This window comes from Microtus pennsylvanicus, chromosome 5 (assembly GCF_037038515.1).
Source record: "Microtus pennsylvanicus isolate mMicPen1 chromosome 5, mMicPen1.hap1, whole genome shotgun sequence".
Classification (NCBI taxonomy): domain Eukaryota; kingdom Metazoa; phylum Chordata; class Mammalia; order Rodentia; family Cricetidae; genus Microtus; species Microtus pennsylvanicus.
In genome coordinates, this window is record NC_134583.1 from 118,077,185 (window position 1) to 118,087,517 (window position 10,333).

The following is a 10,333-nucleotide window of genomic DNA, read 5'->3' on the forward strand; positions in this document are numbered from 1 at the left end:
GAACCTGATGCATTGTTAGTTTTGTGTTCCTATGGCAAGTAGTCATAAATTAACATCCCAAGATGTTTTTGTTTCTCCACCATATGCAAAGAAAGTAAGAGTGAATGGTAGAAAGGCTCTTTAGCTAAGACTCACTAATAACAACCTCAAGTTTGGATCTGAATGAGAAAAAAGTGATGCTGTAAAAGGAAATATGAAAGGATTAGATGTAGCAGGCTTCCATGTTATGTGTTATGACTTCTATTCCTGAGCTGGTGTTACTGTGAACATAAACACTTGCCATTCTAGATTATGATTCTTACCTAGAACCAAATATGAATCCCTGCTTTCACGCTGGAAATTCTGCTCTCTATGTATTATCCTTTTCTCCCAAACAAGATCACAGTTCTTGGAAAGTCTCGTCAATTTACTTTCTACATCATTATCATAGGACCAAACTAGGGCCTCTGAATGTGGGTGACAGGTATATGGCTGGGGTAGACAATGGAGCCACTGGCAGTGAGACCAGGATTTATCTCTACTGCTTGTTCTGGTTTTTTGGATCTCATTCTCCCTGGAAGAATACCTTCTTCTTCTTCTACCCCTATTATTCTTATGTTTGGTCTTTTCATGGTTTCCCAGATTTCCTAGATGTTTTGTGCAAAGAATTTGTTGGATTAATGTTTTCTTTGGCCGATGAATCTATTTTCTCTATAGTACCTTCAACAACTTAGATTCTCTCTTCTATTTCTTGTATTTTGTTGGTTATGCTTACCTCTGCTGCTCCTGCTCATTTACCGAGATTTTCCATATCCAGAATTCCTTCAGTTTGTGTTTTCTTTATTGCCTCTATTTCAGTCTCCAGGTCTTGAACTGTGTGCTTTACCTGTTTGATTTTTTTTCTTGGTTTTCTTGTTTTTCTTTGAGAAATTTATTGATCACTTCCAATTTTCTTGTTGGTCTTTTCTTATTTCTTTATGTGAAATTTTCATTTCCTCTTTAAAGGTTTCCACTATTTTCATAAAGTTATGCTTAAAATCGTTTCCTCTTCTTCTGGGTTGGGATGATCAAGTCTTCCTGATATATAACTGCTATTGGGGTCTGGAATTGCCGTGTTGCTTTTTAGGTTGTTGAATGAATTCTTGCATTGGCGCCTACCCATCTCTTCCTCCAATTGGTGCCGGCAGTGTCTTTGCCCATTGGTCCAATCCGTGCAGTGGATGTTTGTATCTTTGGGAACTGCTCTTGCTCTGCTCTGTACTGTCACTGTCTCTGTCTCAGGGAATCACTGAATTCTCTGTTCGTCTGCTCTCTGGGTTCACTCTCTTGGTCTACTCAGTGTAGTCATAGCATATGATTCAGGGTTCTTCACTTGGTCCTCTCTCTGTAGTTGCAACCTATGCTTCAGGGTTCCTCTCCTGATCTGCTTTCTTGGTCCTCTATCTGTAGTTGGATCTTGTGCTTCAGAGCTCCTCTGAGGTAGAAGAGGGATGGAAACGTTTGGGGTCAGAGTGAGACATGTACCTTGCCGGCTCCAATTGATGGGGTGGGGATGTTGAAACAGCCTACTTGTAGGAAGTTTGCCTGCTGATTGGCTAGAGAAGCTGACACAGGTAGGGGATGGGCCCAGGATTTTACCCCAGTATGGAGGGCCTACAGAGTGGAATGTACCTTGGGTGGGTGGTCACTCATTTCTTGGTTCTTTCTGTAAATTTGAAGCCCATGTTTCAGAGTTCCTCTGAGATTGCGGAGGTAGGAAGGTTTGGAGACAGAGTAGGGCTTGTAGCTTACAAGGTCCAATCGATGATATGGGGGTGTTGTATCAGCCTACCTGCAGGAAGATTGCCTGTTTGTTGGCTGGAGAAGCTGATGCAGATGGGGTAAGGGGCCAGTGGCTTTCCACTGGTAAGGAGGCCCTAGAAAGTAGTGTGTCCCGCTGGGTGGGTGGTCACTCACCTCTTGGTCCTCTCTGAATTTGAAGCCTGTGTTTCAGAGCTCCTGAGGTTGCAGGGGATAGGAGGACTTGGGGGCAGAGTGGGACTTTTAGTTTACAGGGTCCAGTCAATGGGATGGGAGTTTTGGTTCAGCCTACCTGTAGGAAGCTTGCCTGCTGGCTGGCAAGAGAAGCTGAGGCAGATGGGAGAAGGGCCGGAAGTTTTGCCCTGGTATAGAGGGCCTAGAGTGTGGTGTCCTGCCAGGTGGGTGGTCACTCACCTCTTGTTCTTCTCTGTGAGCATTCAGCCTGTATTTCACAGTTCCTCTAAGGTTGCAGGGGATGGGGAGTGGGAGGATGTGGGGGCAGAGTAGTGCTTGTAGCTTACAAGGTCCAATTGATGGGTTGGGAGTGTTGGATCAACTTACTTGCAGGAAACTTGCCTGCTGCTTGGCTAGAGAAGTTGAGGCAGGTGGGGGAGGGCCCTGGGGATTTTGTCCCTGTATGGAGGGCCTAGAAGATGGGGTGTCCTGCTTGGTGGGTGTTCACTCACCTCTTGGTCCTCCTTTTTAAAACTTATTTTATTGTAGTATTGAGTAAGAAGATTCACTGTTTTATTTAGTATAACATTTCTATTTATTTGCAGGTCATATAAATATTAATTTTTTGTAATATTATAAGCTCTCAAGGGGTCATTAACCTCAGAATCCATAATTTTGTATAACTTTCCAACTTTTTTATTATGAAATAGCTTCATTTTTTATTTTCTAGTAAAAATGCAGTTACATATAGGAAAAGCTTTTCACCCAAATTCTTGGAACCCAACCCATGACAATTAAGCCATAATCTAGAGTAGCTTATTCAGTATAAATGACAACAATGGAGTCAATATTTTAGTTTAATCACTATGTTGGAACACAGTCCACTTGGAGGAGAGATTAAGTCTTGTCCTTGGTTGGTCTGTTTTGTATCAGAGACTCAAGGGTGGAATAGTAGGATTTATTATATAAGCTTTGTGTTGTCAGTAAGCAGAGAAGGCAGTGATTACTCTAGGTGTGCTTCTGGGGCTTGTTGGGATCCAATAAGCAGCTTCTTACTACAAATTGGCGTGCGTGGTAGCTAAATCCACTTAAAACCTTAGAAAGGATTTCTAGACACTAAGAAACAAACTTTAGCCACATTTATTTTCCTGAATGGGCTTTGCTTGCTGGCAGCATGCCGTGGCTCCTTTAATAGATGTTTTCCTGATTCAGCAGTTTTGGCGTGCTGCCATCGGGAACTCAAAACTCTTTCTTGGGAGGTCAGGCTATGGAACATTTAAATGGGGTTTCTGAATAGAGTGCTACAACTTGCTTAATAGCGATATAGACTGGCCGTGTGCTGAAAAATGGGGCCGTGAGCATGTCTCTCAGAGGCAGCAAACAGCTCTATTATGCTGAACTAGGCAGGGCAAGCAGGCAGTGCCATATTTTCCTTAGCAATGGTGTCACTTAAGTTCATAAGGGTTTAGCATTTTAAGAAGCACTTCTGGTCATAAAATGATTACAGATATGCAATAAAGACAAATTCAGATGAAAAAGACCTCTAAATGAGACACAGTGTGTTTAAAACATGTATGTAGACTTGGGAGAGAGAAAAAAAGAGTATAGAGAGTTATAAAAAGAAGTAAATGGTTTATAAAAAATATAAAACCAAGTCTTTAAAGAGACAGTGTACAGACAGTCATATATTAAAGGAGTAAAAAAGTAATAGAGTAATAAAAATAAGCCATGTAAAGATGGTCTGTACACAGAGAATCTGGATTATGTATATTATTGAGTTTTCTTTCATTTTTTTGACTGTGAAGGAACTAAGTGCAGAGAGACATTTCATTGTATGGGCTCCTAAGCTGAACGAGCATATATATTTTAAAGGTATCTTGATATCAAAATTTGGGTCTAAGGATATGTTGCTTTGGAAAAGAGGTTCTTCTTTTGTTTCCACAGAAGATGAGAACCTGTGGATTGCTTATAGACTAATATGGTTTGATGGACCAAGACCCTCTGAAAGGTTGCTGTGAATATCCCTCAAAAAATTACTTCACCCAATAAACAGCAGGAAAAAGTTTAGCGAGAACTACTCCCATATTCCCAAATATTGTTTATAAATGTTTGTTTACATTTAAAGGGGGATATGCTATGGAGATTTGCTTGGGTATGGATTTTGGTTTATTGATACAATTGATAATAAATTTAAGGTCAATTTTGTTATCATATATATATATATATATATATATATATATATATATTTCTGCTCCTGATTAAGGTATTGTGTTTGTGTAGCTCATTTAAAAATGTAATGTATAGTTAAAATTTAGGTTAATAGATACTTATCTATAATAGTCAAGCTTATAGTCATGTTAGCTAGGTTTTCTAGATAAATAGAAATATATTTTAGTTAGATAGGAATTATTCAAATTTTGCAGAGACATTCATAATCTCACATTTAAAACTTAGGACATTTTATGATGAGACACATCTGGTCCTGGCAGCACCAATCTACTTCCAGAGAAAAACTGGATGTCCCAATGGAACAGAAGAACTTTGGGAGACAGTCCAGGTGGTAAGATCTTCCTGTCATTTCTAGAGATTTGGAAGTTTCTTACAATGCAGTTACTGTTTAATTAGGAAACATTATATTCTTCTGGAGTCTTTGATGGAGTTGAAGAGTAGTTTTCTCGGTTGTGATAAAAGATAAAATAGATATAAATATTGTAACTGTAATTCTTGCTTGATAACTGTTTTGTTATATGCAATTTTACTATGCTAAAGTTAAAGCTTTCCTTTTTATTTAAACAAAAAAGGGGAGGTAATGTGGTATTTCTCCCTGTGTGCTGTGATTACCATTAATGAATAAAGAAAACTGACTTGGCCTGATAGGGTATAACAAAGCTAGGTGGGGAAAACTAAACTGAATTTTGAGAGAAAGAAAGGCAGAACCAGTGAGAAGCCATGTAGCCCTGTTGGAATCAGTCAGAACTTTAGCTGGTAGGCCACAGCCATGTGACAATACATAGATTACTAGAAATGTGTTAAATTAGGATATAAGAGTTAGCCAATAAGGAGCTAGAGCTAATGGACCAAGTAGTGTTTTAAATAATATCATTTCTGTGTGATTATTTTGTGTCTGAGCTGCCAGGTGACCTGGAAACAAACATGCTGCCTCCTTACAACATGTTCTTTCATGTCTGTTTCTCCTTTCACTATGAGGGCAGAGCTCTCAGAGAAGACAGCTTCCTCCTGGCCCCACTCCTCTCCTAATAATCGGAAATATTCTTCAGGTTGATCGTAAGAACATCAGCAAACCACTGAAGAATGTAAGTACATGTTTTGTTTTCTGAGTAGCATTCAAAGGGAAGTAAATGGACCATTGTTTAAGTGAAATATATGACTGTGCATGTTCTATGTGATACACAATTGTAAATCTGTCACCTACGCTTAATGTCCCAGCTGCATTTTCATCACATCATTGTCAGAATCATAGAATGAGGTAATGTCATCTGGTCAGATAAACATTAGCGTTTGTTTCCTAGAATAAAAATCACAGCGTGGCAAAAACTATAAATGTTTTATCCTGCCTTAAAAGTTTAGGCTGCTGGCTGAAGGTAAAACAAAGGAAGTAAATAGAAAGAGATTTTCTTCATGTATCTTAGCTATGCATTGTATATAGAGCTGGAAAGCAAATAGAACTTCTGTGAAAAATGTAACCTCTTTTTAGTGTCCAGGAAAGTTAAGGGAAACAAAAAATGATAGGAATAAGTAGCCATCCAGGGTCCAATAGTTGCTATTAGAATTTTTTTAGGTCTGAAAACAATCCATTTTCTGAAGATAAGAATGTGGCATGATACCAGAACTTGATTCTGGAAAATAATACACCTTCTAGAGAGTTTTTTTTGTAATGCTTGTAGACAGCAAAGCAGACTGTGTGATGAACCCATTTTAACATTGCGTGAAAATACAGAATATTTTAGCTAATGCTGTAGGTCCTGGTTTAGAACCTCTAGGAAGAGAAATCATGGGTTATTCTGAAGCAGTCGTGGGCATTAGGTTTAAAGTGAGCATCAGCATATTAGAAATTAATTTTTTGAACAAATACTTTTGTAGTATAATAGAGCATCTCTTAGGTATATTCCCAAGAATGGTATTGCTGGATCCTGGGGTAGGTTGATCTCGAATTTCCTAAGAAACTGCCACACTGATTTCCAAAGTGGTTACACAAATTTGCATTCCCACCAGCAATGGATGAGTGTTCCCCTTACTCCACATCCTCTCCAACAAAGGCTATCATTGGTGTTTTTGATTTTAGCCATTCTGACAGGTGTAATATGGTACTCAAAGTTGTTTTGATTTGCATTTTCCTGATCACTAAGGAGGTTGAGCATGACCTTAAGTGTCTTTTGTCCATTTGAACTTCTGTTGAGAATTCTCTGTTCAGTTCAGTGCCCCATTTTTTAATTGGGTTAATTAGCCTTTTTAAGTCTAGTTTCTTGAGTTCTCTATATATTTTGGAGATCAGACCTTTGTCAGTTGCGGGGTTGGTGAAGCTCTTCTCCCAGTCAGTGGGTTGCCTTTTTGTCTTAGTGACAGTGTCCTTTGCTTTACAGAAGCTTCTCAGTTTCAATAGGTCCCATTTATTCAATGTTTCCCTTAATGTCTGTGCTGCTGGGGTTATACATAGGAAGCGATCTCCTGTGCCCATATGTTGTAGGGTACTTCCCACTTTCTCTTCTATTAGGTTCAGTGTGTTCAGACTGATATTGAGGTCTTTGATCCATTTGGACTTGAGTTTTGTGCACGGTGATAGATATGGGTCTATTTTCATTCTTCTACAGGTTGACATCCAGTTGTGCCAGCACCATTTGTTGAAGATGCTTTCTTTCTTCCATTGTATACTTTTAGCCCCTTTATCGAAAATGAGGTGTTCATAGGTTTGTGGGTTAAAATCTGGGTCTTCTATACGATTCCATTGGTCGACTTCTCTGTTTTTATGCCTTTCATTTATTCATTGTTGTTCCATCCAAAACTCTCAAAAACCTCCTACCCCATCCCTCTCATACCCAAGAGGGTCCTCTAACTACTTCTACCTACCTTTTTTATACTGATGATAGCTCCTTTCTGTCAGATGGTCACACCAGTCTGTCTCCTCCATTATCAGTAAAGACAATAATTGTGCTGATGTGACAGCCTCTTAATCCATCCTTTCACCCTACTTTCATGACTCAATCTACTTTTATCATTCCACTTCTGTCCAGGCAAGCCTACTATGTAACCCAGATAGCAACATATCTAAGCTTTTATCAGCACAGGACAGTCTTCTAACCCCCACTCTGCATATTCATCTTCACCTTCTGCTGCTTCTTTCCTCACAAACTTCCACCCCCACAAATGTCATCCTTTTTTTTCTGCCCAAATGATTGCCAAACATCCACCGCCAATTCATTCCCCTAAATCCTATATTCTCAATTACAAGACACAGCTACTTCCAAACCATCTCCTCTCCAACATACACATACTCTCGTATCCAAGCCCTCACTTGTGTCAAGATCATCCACAAACTCTCTCCTAAACCTTATTGATATCTCTTTCAATGACTCCTACTACTTTCTTTGTCCTCTCTTTAGAACTCTCTATTAGCCACAGTCCCCTTTACTGCTGATACCCTAGTTGCCATTCCCCACCCTTACAACTGAGTGTCCACTTGTCAATTCAAGTCCTCCTTTGAGATCTAAAGTCAAATTCTCTCAACCTTTCCACACCAACCTCCAAAACCTATTACAGATCATCCTTCTCATCATTTTCTAAGGACATCACAAAAAATCCATGTTACTAGAATATTTCAGTTTCAGAACCTATGTGAATGCCTCAAGAAAGATTATTTTGATATAACAAAAGTCTGTCAAATTATTTTCTCCCAACACAACCAGACCCTGCTTATAGAAACAACAATTATTCACCAATTAGCCTTATATAGCCAGTCTAATTTTACTTGGTTCTTCTCAAGAACTCTCCACAGACTCCAGATAAGAACTCCTGTCAAGCAATAGCCTAAGTTTTCCTGCCTTTGATTGTTCCTAAGAGTGGGATCTCTTCCCAATTCCCCAGTCTTGGGACTCTTTTTCCCAACTACGGGAACATAAGCCTAACCTTTCCCTCATCTTGGGACTCCTCTTTCTGACTCCCAGGACTATAAACTAAAAGTTTCAAGTATACCTCTAAAAGAAATAAATCTTTTCTGAACTGCTTAATTTTACTTCTGTCTCTAGATAATCTTTTCCAAAAAGATTTCAAATCAGCTACAGATTATGTCAACTCCGTCAACTCCAGTGCCAGCCCAGCTGTTTCCTCAGAATCTACATCTTACTCACAGACTATAATTCAGAGTAAGAAGCTGATATTCTTTAAAAGTTTAGAGCTCAGTGAAGGGTAAGTCCTGGAAACCATCTACTCTACCTATGGTGGAATTTTGCAGGTCTTATGCTGAGTTCATTAGTGTGCTAGCCATACCTTGTCCAGAAGACTACCATCCACACTCCTCCTCTTCATTCTCTAGAACTTACATTCAAACTTCCATGATGCTCCTTCAGCCTTGGGGAAGGCATTGACATCGATGTTTTATTTAAGGCTAAGTACTCTTTTCTACATTGACTGATGCTGCCTGCAAAATGAAGCTGCTTGGACCAAGGCTGAGAATCTCGTCTTCCTGAGGATGCAGCCATTGGTTGGATTCCCAAGTTCTAGAGGAAGGCCTCAAAACCATGAACATATGGACAGCATTAATTGGATTTAGTGGATCATTGTAGTAATAGGAGCAGCATGGCTGCATCCCTGGCACCCTGGTCGCCTGGCTAGCTTATGCCCCGAAATAACAACACACAAACTGTATTCTTTTAAAACTGCCTGGCCCATTAGTTTCAGCCTCTTAACCCATTTCTAATAATCTATGTAGCACCACGAGGTGTGCTTACTGGGAAGATTCTAGCCTACATCCATCCTGGGTCGGAGCTTCATCATGTGTGCCTCAGAGAGCAGAGCTATCGTGTCTGCCTGGGTGAGGGGAGCATGGCGTCTCTGTCTGAGGTGTCTTACCTCACTTCCTCTTCCTCCCAGCATTCTGCTCTGTTTACTCCACCCACTATGTTCTAAGCTATGAGGCCAAGCAGTTTGTTTATTACTTAACCAATGAAATCAACAGATTGATATATGACACTCCCACATCAGATCATGTACATTAAAAAAAATCCTTGCACTTATATGGATGCTTTCTAATGGGGTTCAGTTAAAGATGCCAGGTTAAGCTAAAGAAGGACTGAAAATCTGAGGGTAAAGAAGTCTACTCACAACGGGAGTCATCTGTCCATGTTTCTTTATTCTTTTGTCAATCCTTATTCTTTCTGTTCTCTCTTGTTCTACATTGTTCTTAGTTCTATCCATTAAAAACATTCCCGGTCATATATATGCTTAAAACCAGTAATTCCTCAGCCCTAGCATGTTCCAAAGCTGGAATTCTTTTGTCCCATACAAAATCAGGTAAAGATTTCCACACAACTCACAGTTCATACAAGTCTGGTGAACTCTTTAATGGAGAAAGTTAGTTAAGAAAGGAATTAAATCATCAGGTAATTCTGGAGGAGAAGGTTATAATATATATGCTATACTACATTTTTAATTGGTTAGTAAAGGGCTAAAATGTTTATTTTCAGTACAATTATGAACAGGGCATGGATTGTATTTTAAATCAGCAAGCAGATTCTTTTCCCCCAGCATGCATAGAGGCTACAAGGTAACTAAGCGACATTCAGTGAGAAGCTGATGGCTTTGATATGATTAGCACATACACCAGATGCTGCAGTTGGTTTAGGTCTGGATTAGGTTTTCTGCTCTAGGAGAAGAAGAGACCCAAGTCTCTAAATTTTCAGTTTTGGGTTATGCTGTTATCAACTGTTTTGATCATGTTTGCTGTGGGTCTTTCTCTCAGTTGCAGTTAATTATTTCTTTTTTTTAAATTTGGACTTTTTATTTTATTATTATTTTTATTTATTTATATTTATTTTTTATTTTTTTTATTGAAAAAAAAATTTCCGCTTCCTCCCAGCCTCCCACTCCTCTCCCCCCACTCCTCTCCCTCTCCCCCCACTCCTCTCCCCCTCCCTCTCCAGTCTGAAGAGCAGTCAGGGTTCCCTGCCCTGTGGAAAGTCCAAAGTCCTCCCCCCTCCATCCTGGTCTAGGGAGGAGAACATTGGGATCTTGGCGGTGGGGTGGGATGGGGGTAAGGGGAGATGGGGAGAGAAAAGTGAGAAGGGGAGGATGGGGGGAACTTGGGGAAACAGGATGATTGGGATATAGGAAGGTTGGATAGGGGAGCACGGAAGCACAATTCTTAGTT

The 10,333-nt window shown here is 39.7% G+C and overlaps 1 protein-coding gene; it reads left to right on the top strand.

The window, feature by feature from the left end:
* LOC142850431 (cytochrome P450 2C27) overlaps window positions 1-10,333 on the top strand; it is a 220,325-nt gene that overhangs the window by 96,622 nt on the left and 113,370 nt on the right.